Raw genomic sequence first — 22,086 nt, 5'->3', positions numbered from 1 at the left:
TCAGAAGTTAAGAGATGTCTAGATTTGGGTGACAGGGGGCGTGCCCTGGACCTAGCGGCATTAGTAGTGTCGCCCAAGACAAACCGGGTTTCACAGCATCGAAACCCTAGGTCCTGGTCACAGCCGATTTTTGGGACTTTTTTGTGACTAAAAATAGTAAAACAGTGAATAAAACTCGTGTTTTGAAGCTCGGATCAAGCTTGAGATGCCCATGGTGGGCGCCATACTGTTTACGATGAAAATCGAACAGATCTTTCGATGAAAATATCTCGGATTTTGACAACTTAAACTGATAAAATAATGTGGTAGAGAAAGTGGAACAAATCGAATTCAGATTAGAGGCCAAATCTGTTCGGAAACGAGAAGATCCGCTCTCAGATCTGTGGCAGAGCCAGCATGATCCATGACATTAAAACACGAGTTCAAAGAAAACTGACCAAAATAAGTCAAAATAAAAGCAAAGCAATAAGAAGAAGAAGAAGAGAGAAAGGATAAGTAAACAATACCAAATCAGACCGGATGGCCCGGGACTCCCAAGCCTTCGAGGGCTCGCCCGTATCAGAGTTTTTGTTTTCTTTGCCTCTCTAATTCAGAAGTTGACAAAAAGATCTCTGATTGAAAAAGGTTGTTGTGTCCTAGAGATGGTTCAGAACTAAGTTTAGGTTAAGGTTTCTCAGGCATAGGGTTAGGGTTTTTCAAATTAGGGTTTCAAGCTTAACTTTCTCTAAGAGAAAGGGTTAGAGTTTCAATCTTCCTTTTCCCAAATGGCCACGAAAAAGGGTTTATAAAGGCTAAGGATCTGTTGGGAAGGGCATTTTTCCATAACCAACAGATCCTCCAAACCAAGATACCATTTTTGGGGATTCGAGTTTGGGTGACACGCCTAGTGTTGCCCAAACAAACAAAAACTACACAACAATGCAAGAAATCAATGCCCAAAAGAAATTTCTAATTTGGGCTTGAACAAGGTAGGATGACACTAGTGGTGTTGCCCAGACGACACTAGTGGCGTCGCCCTAATCGGTTGGGAGGCACCACTCGTGTCCCCCAATCTAGGCTGGGCGACCATCCTAGTGTCGCCCCAAAGTTGGTCCAAGCTAAAAATTCTCACTTCAGGTGTGTTCTTCAGCCTCTTGTGAAGCTCAGAGAAAATTTGGGTCAAAAAAGAGTTTTCTACTATTTTAAATGATTGTTTTGGTAAAATAGGGCGTCTACATGAATTCGGGCCAAAACAGGATATTTGTAGGGTCCTGGGTAGGCAGAATATTTCTGAGTCACGAGGTAGGCTGTGTAGACTATGGATTTGGGTTTACTAGGACAATGTGGTCTTAAAGGTTCAGAAAATCACAGAATTTACCAGATTTAAAATGAGGTGTCTACACTTTTTCTTAGAGTTGAATTTACTTATTCTTAGAGTCAACTCACCTTTTGAAACTGCTTCCACATTGTTAATAAGCTACTTTTCTAGCATAACCGATGGCATATACTGCACAAGCAAATGAACAAAAAAAGATACTTGACACTTAAATTGCACTAGAAGATTCCATGCATACATTGAGAACTCATACGTGGAAGAAAAAAAGTGTCAAAAGCATTGTCTAGAAGACACTCAAAAGTCCTCTTCGCACAACCAATTATGCAATATCAAACAAATCAATTGCCTTCCATGCATTAAACACAATGAGAAGGAGTACTGATCTACGACATGAAAGCAAATCCGTACATTTATGAGGAACATCACTATTGTCCAAATTCCTAGAGGCATTTACCATAAGTGATACGATGAAGACATGCAACAAAGTTATTTGGATCAATGTTCTGCCCTTAAGTATAAGTTACATGATCCAACGAGAAAAAATTCAGCCTCCTTTCCACCTAGGCAATAGGTCTGGGCAGGCATGCCTAAGGCGGGCGCCCACGTAGTGCTTTCCTTTTTAAAAATAAAAATAAAAAATAAAAAATAAAAAATATATATATATATATATGGAAATTAACCCAAACAAATATAATGCCTAGTATTGCCATTCTCTCTCTCTCTCTCGCTCTCTCTCTCTTAAGTCCATGTGCTATCTCTACATATGAGATGAAGAATAAGAAAAAGATGGACTCCAAGTGTTTGATGTGTGGCCTCTCTTTCTCTCACTCACATACATACACATAGAAAGATACACATGGACCTATATACTCCCTCTTTACATGTAAGAAGAAGAAAAAAAAGCCTCCAACCGATCGATACAAGGTCTCTCTCTCACTCTCTCTCAGATTTTCTCTCTATCAACATATCCTCCAACTATTGGAGACCTCTTTCACAAATACAAATCCAAAAGAAATCAAAAGAAAAAAAAATGACCTTTAAGAATTTTATGCGAGACCTCATGCATACACATACATGCGCATGTACATATACACACTAAACACATACACACAAACATTCACAAAACATATGCACAAAACAACATATGGCCCCTACCCAACCCCCTTCCCTTAAGGCCGTCCAGGTATCTGGGTGCCCGCCTAAGCGCCTCAGACCCCTGGCCACCTAGGCAGCCGCATCCGTCTTCTTAAACATGAACATCATAACAACATGCTCATAAGGGCTATCATTAAGCCATGAATAGGTTGGATGAAGATGGAGGGAGAATGGGAATTCATCGTTCAACTCTTCCTCCATATTGGTTCCAAGTTCCAACCCACTGTTGGAAAGTGATAACCCTTATGACAATGTTGTTTGCTAGACCATTTGGATCATGCCATATTTAAGAGAAAAAGAAGTATGCAACAAACAAACATATGATGTTCAAAGCCTTTCCCATTTAACAACCTTCACATGAACACCAAATAATAATAATAATAGCAAGATAGTAAATTACATGGGTCCCTTCATTGACTGATATCAGGAAGATGATACGTTCCAATTCAGGTTTGAGACTGGCACAAACTGAGTTTTAACTTTTGACTAGAACAAACTGAGATGGAATATTTAAGCAAAATATTACAGCTTAAAGATACAGAAAAAAAAGAATAAAATGTCATTTTGTCGAAGTAATAAGGACTTGATCATGATATAATTAGTAAACTCTTAGTACTCTTTATCTTGAAACAAAAACATAGGATTCTAGGAGTTCATGAAGATATGCATATGCTCACAAGATGCACGCTATGGGAAATTTCATATGGCATGGGCAGTTAAGGTCAACAGCTCCTATTAGCATACAGGGCAATGGTGAATATCTTCAATCATATGATTGGGCTTCTCTCCAACCATTAGAAAACTCGGTTTTAATATTGAACACTTGTTAGTGTCAACTCAAGGTACTTGACAAATCGTAAAAAAAATAAGCTTTCTTTAGAAAAAAAATTCAGTTGAGTTGTAAGATTTCCTGAGTTTTTTATAAGACTAAATAAGTTACTGAATCATTGGGCTATGAGGATACATGTTTTACTTGGATAAGACTTGTCAAGTCAATTGAAGACTCAGTGAGCCGAACAAAACTCAATCCTGATCTACTCCACAACCTTTGTTTTCATAATCAATGAAGAAAGAGGAAAGGAATGTCAAGTTGCATCAAGGACACAACCAAGGGTAGTAACTTGAAATGGCAGGGTTCAAGGGAAATCATAAGTATCACTATGGATAGGGACCCTTCTTTGATATAGGGCAATCTCATTAAATTCAATTAACTAGTCTCAAGGGGTAAAGTGCCTCTCTTTTGAGTGCCTCAAATTTATAGCTCTCCTTCCGGATGTGAAGGACCCTAGACAAAGTACATGGCAGGTGTAAATTTGCACATATCAAGTGTACAATGAGTAACTACAAAGATCACATGTCAGGTGAGCTTAGAATGCAAGTGAGACTGTGGATATTGAGTACTCGGTAAGAACAAGTTTGGCAAGGATGAATGGTAAAAGAGGATGTGTGCCCAACGTCAAACCTAAAATGTAAGAAAATATGAGACAAAGGCAAACAAAATACGCTTTGAGGCATGAGTTCGACAACAATGTACCCTACCTACAATTTACTAGAAAACTACCGTAAACCATCTTTGTTCAGTTAATTAATATTATCGATGTCGCAATGTTTCTATTCCAGAAGAGAGCTACCTAACGCAGGGCCCAGGGATTTGGTAGTCATCCATGAGGAAAGATGTTATACTCATAGTTTTAAAAAGTGGACCGCTCAGCACCAAGGCGGTCCAGAATGCACCTAGGCCTAGGCGGTCAAACTAGGTAGATATCCCTAGGCGCCCGAGAACCCACTTAGGGGCCTACCTAAACCCACCTAGGCGGTCACCCAGGGCCTGCGCCCCGCCTAGGGGCGGAAATGCGGCTCCTTGAGGGTATTTTTGGGTCATTTTTTTAATACTAAAGGGGCAAAATTATGGTTTTTAGGTTCATTTGAAATCTAAAACCCATTAAAGGCTATTTTAGAGAGAGAAAATCCAAAAAACAAATTTCTACTAGGCCGCCGAGGTTCTTGGTACCCGCCAAGGTGTTGGGCGGCCTGGACCTGCCCGACCGCCTAGGTGCCACCTAGCGGTTTTAGAAACACTGGTTAGACTGCTATGCAGGAAGAAAATTGAGATAGAATCTATCTAGAGGAAGATAGTTCAAGTTAGAGATATTTGTTCAAACTGGGTCAAACAACAAGAAATATATAAATTGTCTATGTCCACCTATGACTTAGAGGTCACTTTGCTATGAAGGATCTTGGAAATCTAAAATATTTCATAGGTGTGGAAGTTGAGCGCACAAGACAATGTATGGAATTGATATAACACAAATATGCACTGATATGTTATTAAAATTTTGGAATGCGTAACTGTAAACTATCACCAATGTTAGTGGGCACAACAAAAAAATTATCTGCTAGAGATGGTGATTATGTTCAAGACCCAGAACAGTATAGAAGTCTTGTTGGTCGTCTACAATATCTTACATTCACTTAACCAGATACAACCTATGTTGTCAATCAAGTATGTCAGTTTATGCATGATCCTCGTGAAATGCACCTCATAACAGCTAAAATGATTCTCCGATAAGTGAAGGGTATCCTGAGTGATGGTCTTTTCTTTCCCATTGGTGGAGGATAGATTAATCTTATCGCCTATTCTGATGCAGACTACGTGGGAGATCTCGATACAAGAAGGTCGATATCTGGATTTTGTATTTTCTTTGCAGGATCTCTAGTGTCTTAGAGTAGTAAAGAGCAAATGATTGTTTATCGTTCAAGTTCATAAGCAAAATATCAAACAATGTATTCCATGACTGTTGAAATTACGTGGTACCGCCACATTCTATCCGAATTGGGTATTAGAATTCAACATGCAATTCTTCGTTGTGATAATCAGAGTGCAATAAAGCTTGCCTTTAATCCAGTTCATCATGCACAAATCAAGCCAATTGGATTGGATTATCATTTTATTCAAGAAAATATTGAAAGCGAGAGATTACACTTGATTATATTTCAACTACCAAAAACTTGCTGATATTTTAACAATAGGTCTAACTACTTCACAGCATCGTTCAATAGAAAACAAGTTGTCCATGTTTCACATTGAAAAAAGCTTGAAGGGGAGTAATAAGAATGGTAATGATCTAGAAAGATACGATCTTGATAAGGTTTAATATGATATATTCGATATATTGTAATTTCTTCATATGGCAACCTCTTTACATATCTGTATAGATTTGTTACGTTTATTCTTGAAAATGCAAGCAAGATACTTCGCCCCCACTTTGGTTTCAGGTGCAAACAAATCAAATAGTTGGAAGAGAATGGGTCTCGTTAAATTACATTCTAAGGGAGAGTCTGGTCCTATGACCTTATCCTTCTCGGACCACCGGCAAAGCCGACTTCCCTTCTATTTCAACTTTGGAACTCAACAAGAAGATTTTCAAAGTGGTTTGAAGATAAAAAGGAGATTTTAGGAAAATAGATTTAGAGAAAGAAGAAAAGAAGACAACAACAAATGAACTAACAGGGTAGGGAAATAAAGATGAACATAGGTGAATAATCTAACTATGAAATGTAAAAATAACAAAAAGATAAAAAGCATTGAATCTAGGAAATCTAAGCTACTATCTAAGTTAGGCATGTAATATCTAAGTAAAGGAAATAAGACTATGAAGATAAGAAGATAAATGTAAAGCAAATAAGAGAGAGAATGCTATATTAAAGATAAAAAAACGAGGGGAGAAATAAAACACTAAAGGGAGAAGGAAAATAAAGGAGTGAATGAGAATAAAACACTAAACAAGAGGAAGAGGCGATAAATACCAGACAATAATAAAGGTAATAAATAACACAAAGTGAAAATAAATACAAGAGAATGTGAGGGGAGGAAAAGACTAAACTATTGAACAAAGTATAGGTGCAGGGGGTCATTGTGAACCTCGAGCATCATCACCATTGAAATGGTGTCCTACTAGCGAGGAAACCCTAAATAAAAATGAAAGGAAAAGGGGAGAAGAAGAAGAGAGAGAGGGTGAGAGAGATCTATACTAAAAAAAAGAGTAAAAGAGGAAGAGAAATAATGTAACAAACTGAGATAAATTAATGATAACTAAGAGAGGGTGAAGTAGATAACTAAAGGCAAACAAACAAAAACCATAAATATGATATTAAAAGAGAAAGAGAGCCAAACGTAAATAAATAACGGCAATAAATACCTCATTAAATGAAGAAAAAGAGGGAGTAAGGCTGATCATAAATAGAATAAAATAGGGAAAAATATATAAATGTAACTAAAAGAGAATAAATGCAGGAGGTAAAAGGAAAGAAAAGAGAGAAAATGATGTTTTAGGCCAAGCCCCCAGGCCCAGCACCCAGACTTTGCGCCGATTCTGATCGAGTAATTGCACAATCAATCTTAAAATTTCGGATTTTAACAGGGTAAATAGAAATAAGATGAAGAGGGCCTGAAAAATCGGATTATCTGAACTACCTTCGGTTTAATAGAATAGCTTGAAGGGGTTAAAATCTTAGTTTTGGATTCACAGGTTTAGGAAGGATGGAGTTTGCTCAAATGGGCTCACCTTGGGGCTTCCTCATATAATCTTAAGCTTGAACTCAAAGTCAAGGGATTTTGAACATAGCCTAAGCCTAAGATTAAAGAAGCTCGGACATAGCTTAGGCTAAAAATTCCTGAGGATTTGGACCATAAGCTTGAGGCAAGAGGAGCTTTTTATAGGCAAAACGGACCCTGCAAAACCAGTAAGTCGGTTTTGTGTGAATTTCGGACCATCAGAGTTTTGGCAAAATTTGGAGTGGCACTGGTGGCATTTGGATCAGTGCCATGCCTTAATTCCACATTAGTGATAGTCAAGAAATATTAATTACTCATTAATGTGATTGATATTCCTCTGTCAGTACGTGGCGCCATTGGCATTGGCCCGACGGCCTTCCAACTGCCTTCTGGCTCTGTTTTGGACACGTATCGTGTTCTGGTGATTCTGATCTGGTTTTGATGGACCAATCATAGCTCGAAGTTGTTTTGAATGGTAACAACGACATTTGTAGTGTCGTCAAATGCTAACTGGGATGCCACCTTGGTTGTACTGTGTTATGCTCCTCGGCTTATCACATTTCATTAACCACAGTGTGACCGACACTTGAAGTGTCTGTACAACCCTACCAAGTCTATCGGTATAGTCTGACATCTCAACGTGTCTTCTTAGTCTCATCAGCTAGGCTATTTCCTGCCTGTTGGAGATCTTCGGACCTGGTGATGTTTGAAATGGAGATGGCGACATTGGCAATGTCGTCAGAAATCTGGTCATTCTGCACACTCATCAATCAATGATGAGTACATAACTATTATAAATAAAACCCACATCCCTCTTTATGGGTGTGGAGAATTTTACACAAATATTGTCCTCTAAATTTCTTCAGAATTGCAGTTTGGTTCAAATGCAATTTAATGTAAAGGGTTTTAAATTATTTTTACTATATTTATATATATATCAAAATTAGGTTTAGGTTATATGATTTTTAATTTATTTAAATTCGGGTATTTATGTTTTTTTTTTTTTAAAGAGAATTGAAAGGTAGAGTTGAAAAGTTCAATATTTAAAAGATGATACTACGTTAGGATTTAATACTGATTAGGTTTTTTAGGTGCAAGTTAGGTTTGGTCATGTGAAAATATATGTTTTGGATGGAGTATGCAGGCCTCAAGATATGGCCAAATTTCTTAACCTCTAGGGTGGACTCTTTTACCGACCCGGAAAGAAGATATAACATCTCGCAATTGTTTTGCTTTTCTTTTTTTGCTTTTTTTGTTACTTTTCTGCTTTGTTTTTGTTCTTTCTCATGTTCCCTACATGAATGGGTAGTAATACTTCCAAAGATTCATTCATCACAATGATACAAAAACCCGTTCTTTTGAATAAGGACATTTTGCTACAAATCATAAAGATTATGAGTCAACAAATTAAAGTTGGTATAAACCAAGCCGTGGAAGGTATTCAAGTAAAAAATATACAAATTTCAAAAAGAGATTAAACACCAATTGCTAGTAAGACAGTGCTCGCAATCCCTTAGATTCGGTATTAAATCTCATTGTAAGGATACATTGAGTTCTACAATCAACTCTAGGCACCAATTCCACAAGTAATTAGCAAATTTTGGTATAAGAATCATGACTTGAGGAATGTCCACATGATGTTGGTATCAAGGCTGATCTTTCTTAGGTTTCATGAGCAGTTTTAAAGAGAAATCAAAACTATGGTCGACATCCCAAAGTTCCACACTAGTTATATAAAGTATTTGATTAACTGGTTCATGTAAGAAGACAAAGTACCAGATAGTGTACGTGTCAACCAACTAAGGCAGATTCAATGTGAGTTAGGTCAAATAAGACATTTCATTATATATTTGTATTGGTTTTCCAATCCCCTTCCCCTAGTAGGTCCCATGCCATTTTACAACTTACCTTTCCAAATAGGTGTACGCGTCAAACAAATAAGATAGATACATACAAGGGATTTTATACAATGAGACCATTTACCTTTGGTATGGGGAGGTCGAAATTACTTACAACCATCTAATGCGAAATCTGATAGCTTGGGTGCGTGCAAAGTTTAAGAAAATATTCTTTTGAACTTTAAGCTCGGTCAATGAAATAAATGCAGCCACCCAATTTCACATTGAGTAGTCAAGATTAACTGTAACCACCTTGTACCAAAAGTAAATGGTCTTATTATATACCTTTCCTATGTGTAAAGCCAAAAAATTGTGATGCACCCGTGGATAAATATTTTGTCAGATGAATATCCTTGAGTATTTTCAGGACCTTAAATATCTACATGTAGCCTTTTCTACCTAGCTTCCAACTAAAAGGAAAACTTATACCCCATCTACGAAAAAAAATAGGGAAAATTTATCTAGACCCCCTATCTTTGGAACCTATTTCTCAGAAGACCCATGGTTTAAAAACCTTTCTTACTGCATAGGGTTCCAATCTTTTGTATCTTCCAAACCCTTTGGACTCAAATAACCCCCATTGACCACATAATATTGACCCAAACAAATAAGAAAATAATATATTTTTCTCTCAAACCTTGCGTCCCTCTTCTCTATTAACTTCTCTATATATCTCTCTTAAGAGAGAGCATAATGTCTCTCTCTCCTCTCTCTCTCTCTTAAGGCCAAGTTCTGGTTTCTCATTTGTGAAGCTCTCTTCTGCAAAATTAAATCCAGAATGGCCTCAAAAGCCTAAATTCCTCTTCTCAAATCTCATTCATTCTTCCTGTGTAACAGAGATTTGAGGCCCTCCACCATTGCAGACCTCTCTCTTGGAAGCTTAGAGTAACCCCAATCTTCTCTTGATGTTGTTGCATTAGCAGCCATTATCATAGTCTATGAGAGAGGCCATTTCTTGGCTGCATATCTTCAAGGAATCCATGTGAGTATGTTTGTTGTGGGTTTCGGTCTTGTGTTAGCAAAATTCAATGCCAAGAATGTAGAGTTCTCTATCAGGGCCTTTCCTCTAGGTGGTTTTGTGGGTTTTTAGATAATGATCCTGAGAGTGATATCTAAGTTGATGATGAGAATTTGTTAAAGTGTAGACCAGTTATCGATAGGGTACTCGTTATATCATAATTTGTTGAAGGATTATCCTCTCGGGATATAATTCTTAGTGTAAATGATAATTCTTTGTCTAAATCCACTTTCTCTATATTTGAAGTTGTTGATATGATAAAGAAAAGCTTTGGTAGGAGCATCGCGATAAAGGTAGAGAGAGAAAATAAGATTTTGGAAATTGGAGCACCCTGGATTTTAATTCAAATAGAACCAGAAGGATTGGAGTTCAAATGTCTGCTAATTTTAGAGTTTCAAAGATGAAACCCAAAAATCTCACTGAGGCTATGGTCTATGCTAGCATAGAGTTTTCGGGTCCTTTTATGAATCTGTTGGATAGTTTGAAACAAACTTTTTCAATTTTTCACAATCAGCAAGTAAGGTTTCAAGGCCTTTAGCCATTATTGTTGTAGGAGCAAAGGTCGTAAGATCAAGCACTGATGGCCTCTATCAATTTGCAGTCATTCTTAAACTTAATCTTGCAGTAATAAATTTGCTTCCTTTACCTGCTCTTGATGGTGGGTCATTAGCTCTTTTACTTATAGAGGTGGCAAGAGGGATTAGAACGATCCCCCAAGAAGTTGAGTAGAGGATGCTCTGTGGATTTTTGAGAGAGAGAGGAGAGAGAGATAAACGGAGAGAGTTGGAGATTTTGAGAGAGACCATAATAAGGGCTTGAGAGATGTGGTTTTTTTTTTTAGAGAGAGGGAGAAAAGAAAGATGTTTTGCTTAATGTTGAGAGAGAGAGAGAGAGGAAAGAGACATTTTACTCAGTCTTGAGAGAGAAAGAAAGAGGAGAGAGATATTTTGCTCAGTCTTGAGAGAGAGAGAGAGATGTTATTCCCCATCTTGAGAGAGAAGAAGAGAGGTTACAGAGAGAAAAAAGACTTTACGATGGAAGAGAAAAATATGTCATTTTATGATTTGTTTGAGTTAATAGTATGCGGTCAAGTAGGGTTATTTGAGTCTAGGGGGTTGGAAGATATAAAATATTGGAACCCTATGTCGCAAGAAAGATTTTGAAACTTTGGGTATTTTGAAAAATGATTTCCAAATATTGAGGGTATAAATAAATTTTCCCAAAAAAATAAGGGTACAGTTTCTATAGAGCCGAGGGTCTAAACAATCACAGTAAAACGCACCTTCAAATAGTATCGAGAAATGTGATTTCTATACTGAAATTCTTTTTGATAGCCTTAAAATATATTTTCATCTTTCATTACAAAATTTAAAGCTTCAAAAATAGAGTAGATCGCGTAGATCTATGAAAACTTGAAAATCACATAAATTAATGTTCCAAAAATGTGTTACAAGATGCACTATTTTCAAAACTTAAAATCCATTTTTTTTCTCATGTGCATGCATTTTGAAGTCGAGATAATCGATTTGGGGATATTTGGGAATCAAAATAACCTCTTTTATTGAAATTTTTGAGGTGGGTTCTAATTTGATTGTTTAGAGCCTTGGCTCTATGTAAACATTTTCCAAAAAATATTGTCCCCGATAAAGACCATCCAATCTTTGAAATGAGAGAGATCTACATGTTTAAAAGCCCAAAATCCATTTTTCAATTTTTTTCTATTTTTATTTTTTGTTTTTCCTTATGAAGAGTCTTTTCTATTGAGCCTAAAGTGAATCCCCTTATTTTTAAATGAGAAAATACTCCTAATAAGCCTTTTATATGAGGTGGTAAATATACAGCGTAATCTTGTACGGTATACCGGCGTGACCCTTTGGGTCCTACAAACATGGGTGTGGTAGGATCTCATAGGATCATTACTCATAAAATAAATAGAACAATTTGTTTACTAACGGCTTAACTAGCTATCATGGTGGCATGTATTTTTGGCTCCCCTCTCTCTGTCTACATTGAAAGGTATTCTAAAATGGGCAAGCTTTCTATGCCTCCTCTACAGCATAGAAGTTCCATCTTCCCCTTTATCCAACCGTCCATTTTGAATGGAGGGCTAAGATTGTCTCAATCACAATGTCACGTCTCTACACTATTTTATTTTTAATTTTTTTCTATAAACTATTTTGACACCAAATTTTGGATGTCCATTCCTCTATTAAACTTGTACTAGCGAAAAATATAAAAAAATATTTTCAATAAAACAAAATGACGAAAATACCCCTGAATATTTCAAGAGGTATTTTGGTCATTCTATTTTATTGAAAAATTATTTTTAATATTTTTTATAGGTGCGCCCAATGAGAAGATGACACGTACTAAATTTCATTTTCATACAATTTGTATAAAAAAAGCTAAAAATAAAATACTTTGAAACATCAGATCTAAGATCAAATGACGAGTGACTCTCTTGATTAAAATTGAACAACTGGATGGTAGGGGGAGGATAGAACTTCTATGCTGTAGGGGAAGCATAGAAACCTTTCCCTTCAAAAATACATTGCTTTTTTGAGAAGATTTTTGTCCCATACATGCTATTCCTTTTTCTTTTTTTTTCTCCTTTTTAATGCGCTAGCTTTTCGTATTAAAGAGAAATACCGATTAATCAACATGTTTTGAAATACTTAGGGTCTAATTCTATTTCCATGGTGTTTTGGCCGGATATATGTAATTCGGTCTCATGGCACCACCAAATTGTATTTTCAATACCAAAATACCTTCAAATTGATTATCTTGACATTGACTATTATAATTTTTTTTAGAAGTATATTAGGGGTCAGTCTGATGTTTCGAATATTAGATAGTCCTATTATGAGCGATCCGATGATTGAAATATTGAAGTAGGCATAGTAGTCTGATATTCTAGACATGAGACCCTTTTACTGGATAAATTGTCCAACGTTACAAAAATCATACGTCTTGTGGCTTATTTTCATAAATATCAGACCGCCCAAAAACTTTTTGAAGTTTGGACCTCTACGATATTAGTGATATCGAACAATGCTAAAGTTTATTGCAGTTCAATGTTCAGAATATCGAACCGATCCCTTATATCCCTCCAGCCCATTGGACAGCTCTACAGACCAAAAAATATTAAAAAAAATTAAAATAAAAAAATAGTTTGATGCTGCAAATATGAGACCAAGAGAAAAAATCAGAAAAAAAATGACTCCAAATAAAAATTTTTATTTGAACTATGTTTTGAGTTTAAAATTTTATAATTAAAGATAAAAAGGACTTTTCAAATTCAAAATTGCATTTCATCACAAATTTTGAGCGTGCAGCTTAATGTGATTGTTTGAGGTTGCAACCGTATGCAAACCACACACTTAAAATCGTGTAATTGCATATATTGTCCATTTTAGAATATAAATAAAAGAAAAAAGTTTATATAAGGATGCAACTTTATAATGTAGAACTATAGATGCATCTCAAAAATCCATCAAAAAAGGTAGTTTTAATGTTGAAAAACCATTTGATTGATCATCTTGATATCGAGATGTATGACCATGAAAAATAAAAAGATTTTAAGTCTCAAAAATAGTGCATTTTACAACATATTGTCTATACTGTCCATTTTCAAGATTTTCATATGTTTGTAGATCTACTTGATTTTAACCATTTTTGAAATTTAAAATTTTATAATTAGATATAAAAATAGATTTTAAGAAAATCTTGATAACATTTTACATCAAAATTATATACCATGATAAAATTTGAAGGTGCACCTTACCTCTATAGCTACGGATATATATGTATGCCAATTGCACCTTAAATACGGGCTCGTTTGGATAGGAGGAAATTAGGAATCTTGGATATTTGAAATCCAAGAAAATCTATAGATTTTTTGTATCAAGGATTCTTGTGAGGCATCTTATTTCGATAAGGAAAGAGTTTATATAGAGCAGAGGCTCTAAACAATCAAATTAGAGCGCACATCAAAAAATTCACTAGAAGAGGTTGTGTTGATGCCCAAATATTCTCAAATTGATCATCTCGACATCAAGATGTATGGAGATAAGAAAAAAATGGATTTCAAGGTTTGGAAATAGTGCATTCTGGATCGTTAATTTTCAAGTTCATAGATCTACTTGATCTACAGTGAAGCTTTAAATTTTATAACTAAAAATGAAAATATATTTAAAGGCTATCACAAAGATTTCCAGTATTGAAACAACATTTCTCGACCCTATTTAAAGGTGCGTTTTACTTTGATTGTTTAGAGCCTCAGCTCTACACAAACCGCATCCTTTGGATAAATTATTCAAAATTCATGAATTCCTTACGATCATTTCCATGTCAATTGTGTGGTAATGAAATTTGAAAAAGTTTCTCACTTTAAATTTTTTAATATACTTGCTCTCTCTAAACCTCAAAATTTGGGATATTCTCTCTGTAAAAATTTTGAGGTAGTTTCTCTCTCTACAAGTTGATATGGTTTTTGTCTCTAAAATTTTATATACTTGCCCCCAAAACTTAATTTTGATTGTTTCTCTAAAAATTTTGAGAGTTTTTCTCTCTAATATTTTCAGGTGATTTCTCTCTTTAAAATTTAATATAGTCTCTCTCTCTAAAATTTTAAAATACTCTCTCTCTAAAACTTAAAATTTGAGATAGATTTGAGTCCGAAAATTAATGCATTTAACAAAAATAGATTCTCACACTATCTTAGGACTTTAGACATCAAAATTGCATCTACAAAGATCTTACGACTTCTAGACATCAAAATTGCATCTGCAAAGTTTGTGCGTACACTTTACTTTGATTGTTTAAGATTGCAACCTTTTGCAAAACCACACCCTTACATAAAATTGTCTCAAATAAAATGGTCGATATTAAAACTGTCGATATTAGAATGTAAAGGTAAATGAGGGTATGCATTATCGACGGCCAATCGGTTGTCATGGTGCCGTGTAGTTAATGGGCGTCAAGGTACCTCTTCTTATTCTTTGTTGTTAAGGTAAGTGCTTGCAAAACCAAATTGACGAAGTTTTTATACACATTTTAGAGGTCTTCAAAATTTGAGATTTGGACCCTTGAAATTTGACGGTTCAATTTGCAAAACCAAATTGACTCAGCTTTTATATACATTTTCGAGTTTCAAATCTTTTCTTTTTTCACAACAGACAAACCTAGTTTTGAAATACTTAGAATCAAACGAATTCTATTACCAAGGTGGCTTTACCACCATATATACAATTTTTTTCCATGGCACCACCAAATCTTTCTATGCAAATAATAAATAAATAAACAAGCATATAAATGGATATAAATAAGGAAAAAGATCTTCTGTTGGGTATGCAACAAAAACATGCATGGTCTAAGGCCCCAAAAAACTAATCTTTTATACAATAATTTACCGATTTTTGAATCACCTTTTGAACAATTCCCAAAAAAAAGGGATAAAAATAAGGAAATTTATTAAAATACACATGACCATGTGTTGAAACAACTAAAAGAGATTAACAAACATAGTTTTGAAATACTTAGGATTAAATAAATTTTATTACGATGGTGTTTTTACCACCATACATACAATTTGGTTCCATGGCACCACCAAACTCTAAAAATAATGAATAAAGAAATAAATAAAAACATATAAATGAATATAAATACGGAAATATGTTGGAACAATTGAAAAAGGGTCAATTGTTAAATTCTTGAAAATTTATATATATCTTAATAAATCAGCTTAAAAAAGAAAAAAAAGGCTCCTAACATTTTCAACAAATCAGCTTAAAAAAAAAATAAAAAATAAAAAATAAAAAAAAAAAGGGAAAAAGGGGACTCTTGAGCTCTTAAAATTCTAGTGGTACTTTTTTTTTGTCTTTGAGGGAAATTCATTAGGGTGAAGTTTGTATGAGGTGCCAACCTTATACACTTAAAGTAAACTGAAAATGCAGTTTTGGTGCTGCAAAGTCTTGTGATGATATGAAAATCTATTGTTGCCCCAATTATAAAATTTAAAGTTCTAGAAAACGTGTTATAAACACTTGAAAATCTTGAAAATGGATGGTCAAAATAATATATTAGAAGATGAACTATTTTGAAGATTACAAATCCCTTTTTTTCATGTCTATGAATCTCAAGGTCGAGATGATCGATTTGAGGGATTTCTTATTTTTGAAGTGCACCTTATATAATGTTGACACCTTATATAAACTTTTTCCTTCATTTGAAGCATTCTTTGAACTGCAAATCATTTTTTTCCCTTTTTTAGAACTTGATCTCGAGTTTAACTAAAAATGTTAAGGGCCCGTTTGGATGGGAGGAAATTAGGAATATTGGATATTTGAAATCCAAAAAAATCAATAGATTTTCCGTATCAAGGATTCTTCAAATCTTTTATTTGGATAAACTATAGAAAATTAAAGGATTCCTTACAATCATTTCCATGTCCATTACTTTGCAACATAATTTTATACAGTTTCTCGCTCTACACTTTATTTTGATAGGAGAATGAAAATCACTATAATCAAGTAAATACAGTTAGTAAGATGATGAATAAAATTTGATGAAGGCCTCACCACTAATAAAAGATTATGACTTGTCATCATATAAGGTTCTAGGTCAAATTATAATTGAGAGACTTATGAGAATTCCTATCTTTCTGTGAGCAATAATATATTAGCTCTTTGTAATCAAGTCATTTTTAGATATAGTATTTACAAGTTTTCATAGTCAAATTATCTCACTACATATGGTTTACCTTATAATGCTTTATATTTTTATTTTGGTCTCGTATATAATCGTTATTAAAAATTATAAGATATATTTTATATGAAATAAACTTACATAAAACATAAAATTCTTGAATTAACAACAATAATTGTTACAACTTTTCTCAGTTACTATGGTATATGTGAATGCCTCAGATAATTTCTAAAGCACGCATATGCGGAGCATGTGTCCGCCACTAATATGTATAGATCCAAAATATATCATGTTGCACCTGCTGGTACATGCTCGAATGAAAATCCCCGAGTATTTTCATGACTGTATATCTAAATGTAACCTTCTCCACTTAACTACCAACCAAAAGAAATAAGAGTATACCCGATCTATGAAAAAAATAATGTCCTTGACGGAGGCCATCAAATTCTTTGACTAAGAGATCTACGTATTTAAAACCCTAAAATCCCTTTTACTGTTTTTCTTTTTTGAAGATTCTTGCCTACCGAGCCTAAGTGAATGCTCTCATTTTAAATTTTTTTTTTAAAAAAAATAAAAATAAAATAAACTCCTAAATAGGCATTTTATACGCGGTCATAAATATATAGCAGTCAACATAAAATTCTCTGATTTATAATATATATTTAATTGAGGGAATGTAACATCGACCGCTTAATGTGCTGTCGTGGTGAAGTGTTGTTCTTGGGCTTCGAGGTCTTTTAGTTGGAACACTCACTCGTCGCCTTTGACGCGCTGCCTTTTCTATTTTATTCTCCTCGTTGTTGCCATCGGTCTCAAATTTATTCCAAGGTATTCTAAAATACCTTGCTGTTTTTTGTAGGGGAATAATTTTCTCTCCCAAACGGTTGAGTCTAAGTGGACCCCGACATTCAGGTCCAAACGCTCGAGACTAAGTGAACCGGCATTCGGGTCCAAAATTTGAATTGAACCATTGCCGCCACCCTATGATTATGAGGTTATAGTTATTATTTTTTTGGCCAATAATATTGTGTAAATGTTGCAAATATTGTAACAATATAATACTTAACATACGCCTAAAGACGCGTGATTGCCACCATATACGCTATGACTATTGATATGAGTAGGGTTCGGTAAGACGCGGACCCAGACCCGAATAGTATTTGGGTTCAAAATTTGAACCCATACCCTGACCCGAGGTCGGGTATACCTATCAGGTCATGGGTCTAGTCGGGTTCATTGCCACCCTTATATATTTTTAGTCCCAAATCTTTTCTCTTTCGAAAAGAAATAGAGATTAATAAACATGTTTCAAATTCTATTTTCATGGTGCTTTGACTGCCAATTTGGTCTCATGGCACCACCAAATCTTTCTCTGCAAATAATAAATAAAGAAATAAATAAACAACATATAAATGACAATAAAAAAAGAAAAATATCTTTCTAGTTTGGCATACAACACAAAATGCTAGGTCGAGACCCCCCAATTTTATTTATTTTTAATTATGATAATTTACCGATCTTTTATTACATTTTGAACCATTTTGAATAATAATAATAATAATAAAGATGGTAAAAATTATCAAAATACACTTGAAAGATCAATTATTTAATATCTTTCGAAATATCCATCAAAATACAAATAACCATGTGCTGGAATTGTTGGAAAATGGTAAATAGCTAAATTGTTGAAAATTTGAGCATATGTTGATAAATTTTCCCAAAAAGACTATTGCATTGTTAGAACCATAGTGGTCCCTCTTAGAGTGTCTCCTGGAGGGAATTTATTTGAAGCATTCTTCTTCGAACTACAAATTGTGTTTGTTTTTTCCCTTTTCAAAAAAAACTTGATCTAGAGTTTGACAAAAGATGATCTGGAAATTTTAATATCCAAAATAATCTCACAACTTTGTTAGGTGGAAGCAGTCACCTAATACGTATGCCCAACAAATGATTTACAGGCTAAAATAGGCTCCAACACTATGGAAAGAAGTAAAGCACATTACAAATATCACCACAAAATGTATTTTTAATGTTAGTAAACCTTCAATTTGATCATCTCGATATTTACTATTATGGATGTAAAAAAAAAAGGATTTTAAGCCCAAAAAATAGTGTATATTGTAACATAACATATGGATTTCCCATACCCAAAATGTTTTTTGGATGAAGTTTGAAGGAGAGGCATTACGTTTTTAGAAAATTAGGCCAATACCATCATAGTTTTGTGGTATTATGGTATGGTCCAATTTATCCCACATTTTACGAGAATTTTTGCTCTCTCATATTTTAGTTTCTTTCAATTTTTCCCCTCGATACAATATTTATAAAATTAGCCTGCAATTTTGTTTTTATTTCTAATTTTTTGATATTTAGTGATTGTCTTAGAGGTATATGAGGGGCCAGTCTGATGTTTTGATCATTAGATAGCCCTATTATGAGTGGTCCGTTGTTTGGCATATCAAACTGTGTATGAAGTAGGCCTAGTGATCGATGTTCTAGATATTGGACAGGCTCAACGGACAAGCAGTCCAATGTCACATAAATCAGACCTCCTGCGATCCTTTGTAATAAATATCGAACTGTCCAAAAAAATAAAAAATAAAAAATAAAAAAATATTCCGAAGCTGCAAATATTGAACTTTGGGGGTTTGGAAAAAACAAAAGAAGGATAGGGCAGGTTCTTCATGTAAACTATGTAAAAATTGGATCATACCATAATATTGCAAAAATATTACCGTATAGACAAGCAAGCACCTAAAACTATTTGTGTTCTAAGCCAAAGTATACTCCATAAGGGATTTCGCTTGACGTTCCTAGACCAACTCAATGTTACTTTTTTTTTTTTATGAAATTATGAACTCCTATCGCTGAAATGAGGTTATATTAATGAAGCAAATAGTAGTAATAAACCACCATCAGACAACAAGAGGCCTGTGTGATAAACTCCTAACTTCATCAAAGTATCTACTGCTCCATTAACTTCTCTGTACACCTCACCAAAAGAAATTCCCAACATATATTATTTGTAGCTAGATCAATCCCAACTTTAGAGGTGCCCTCAGTTCTTTATTACACCACATTGCATTTAAGGAATTCCCTTAAAAAAATTACCATCCTACCTAGCTGCCTCTCTGCAAAGAATTTTGGACGTTACAAAAGTGAGCTAAATTCTGCCCCATTAGTTGTCGTGGTGTTGTATGGACTTGAGTAGGAATTGCCCCAGAACTATTGCTTAAATGGTCACTTACTTCTATCTGGCCTTGAATTTCCAACAGATTTCAACGTCTCTAATTCAAAACCAACCATGAAACTTTGCTTTCATTTGGCTCCTTTATGATGATGGATAGATTTTCACTGCGTAAAGCAAGAAAACTAGATAGAAATAAAAAACATCTTTTGATGGGCAAGAAAGAAGGGAGTTATAGCAAATCCGAATTCTTTTTTTTTTTTTAATTCAATCCATAACATCTATGTCAGCTTTTCTGTCTGAACGTGTCCAAAGATATTTGCTTTCTAGATGATCCTTCTTAGAAGAGAGAGGGATTTGAACAAATACTTCTAGTTATGTCGTTCCTTATTTCTATTCGTAAGAATCCTGAGGAAAGATTTTATTTCCTCCTAGCCGAAACTACGTGCCGATGCCCCTAATAAACCAAAGTCATCATTAAATACCTGTTTGGCTTCAATTTCTCTTTCACAAAAATTGAAGATTTAGTTACGATTAGAAATAGCCGAAACTACCATCAATGAATAGCCGCCATCAATGTTTTGCCTGAAGGTGGAGGTTTCAATTTCCATTTGGCCTAACTTTAGACCCCTGCAGATGAATTATTCCTTCAAATTCACCAATAAATCAATTTTGAAGAGACCGCTATCTTCTTTAGCAATCGATAACCATCCCCACACATACTCCAAACTTCAGGGCCCTTCCTTTAAAAGTTCTCCCATTTATTTCTTCCCAAAATTCTCACAAAATAGTCACCCTATACGCCTTCCAAATCATCTTCCCCATTTTAGATAGAGAAAATTATGTATGAAACAAATATCTTACCCAATATTATGGTTTTATCCATATTTTTTCTAAATTTACATAGAGACCATCTCCCCCCCAGCCACCCTTTTTCTCTTTTTTTTTTACCCCCCTACTTGACATTTGCAATATCAAACGAGTGACAATTTCTCCATTATTTCTATTTTTGTTTATTCAAGGTCTAGTCGGTACTAGTGATGTCGAACAGCCCTATTTGTTGCTCAATGTCGGAGAGCCCCAAAAGTCAAAGCCCTTGGAAGTCTGACATTGGAGGTGTTGGGCATATGAAAATTTGTTGTCCGATGTTTCTAATGTCACACAACACATGCACGATTTTCTTTAAGTTTCAAGCTATCTTGTAGTTGTGATACTTAGCATATTTGAATTAGGGCTTCAAACACAGGCTCGCCCTCTCTCTCTCTCATTTTTCCTCAAGTTCTCTGTCTCTTTGGCCTAGGCTTTCGTTCTCTACGTCTATCGGTTGTCAAAACACAATAGATTATCTCTCTTTGTCGCAATCCCATATCCACATCCGTCTGCCCATCTAATTTGCATCATCAAAGGTACTCTTTTTTTCTTTTTTTTTTTTCAAAAAATGGCTTGTGCATGGCTCTATTTTTTTGTGGATGGCTATATGGTAACATCACTTATCCAAAAAAACAAAACACAACTGGTTTTGAAGATACACCTTTGCTTGAAATCAAGTTTTTACACTATTGGAATAAATATTCTTCTATAAGAGAAATGAATTTAACTATTCCATGGATGATGCGTGATCTTCCAGTATTTTACCCAAAGAAAAAGGTTGAAAGAAAAGATTGGGTGAAATACTCACAAGGACAAGAAGTCGATACTATGAGTGGTAGACGAAAAATTAATATAATTTGCTGTTAATGTTCCGATTAAAATTGGAGAACAAGTGATTTCGATAAATTTTGTTAATATTGACAATGGAGGATATCAAGCAGGAATAGGCTTTGTCACTCTAGATGAAATAGGCCTTATACAGTGTTAAGAGATTTGATTATTGATTAGATTTCTTAGGCACAAGTTAGGTTTGGTCGTGTGAAAATATATTTTTGCGGTGGACAATGCAAACCTCAAGATATGGCCAAATATCTTAACCTCTAAGGTGTTCTGCACTACATACCCAGAGATAAGATATAACATATCATACTTGTTTTTTTTTTTTTTTCATTTTTTTTTTGGTACTTTTCTGGTTTGTTTTTGTTCCTTCTCATGTTCCCTACATGAATGGGTAGTAATACTTCCAAAGATTCATTCATCACAATGATATTGAAAATCGCTCTTTTGAATAATGATATTTTCCTACATATCATGAAGATTATGAATCAACAAATTAAAGCTGGTATAGATCAAGCCATATAAGGTATTCAAGTAAAAAATATG

The 22,086-nt window shown here is 34.6% G+C and overlaps 1 pseudogene; it reads left to right on the top strand.

Moving 5' to 3' along the window:
• Nucleotides 1-9,824: 9,824 nt before the first annotated feature.
• Nucleotides 9,825-10,670, top strand: LOC148781336 (putative membrane metalloprotease ARASP2, chloroplastic pseudogene; annotated as a pseudogene).
• The last annotated feature ends 11,416 nt before the right edge of the window (nt 10,671-22,086 follow it).

The sequence above is a fragment of the Amborella trichopoda genome, chromosome 7, assembly GCF_054954075.1.
Source record: "Amborella trichopoda isolate Santa Cruz 75 chromosome 7, AtrichopodaSantaCruz75HAP2 v2.0, whole genome shotgun sequence".
Taxonomy (NCBI): Eukaryota; Viridiplantae; Streptophyta; class Magnoliopsida; order Amborellales; family Amborellaceae; genus Amborella; species Amborella trichopoda.
Note: the sequence above shows the minus strand (reverse complement) of the source record. Positions and strands in the feature narration are given on the sequence as shown.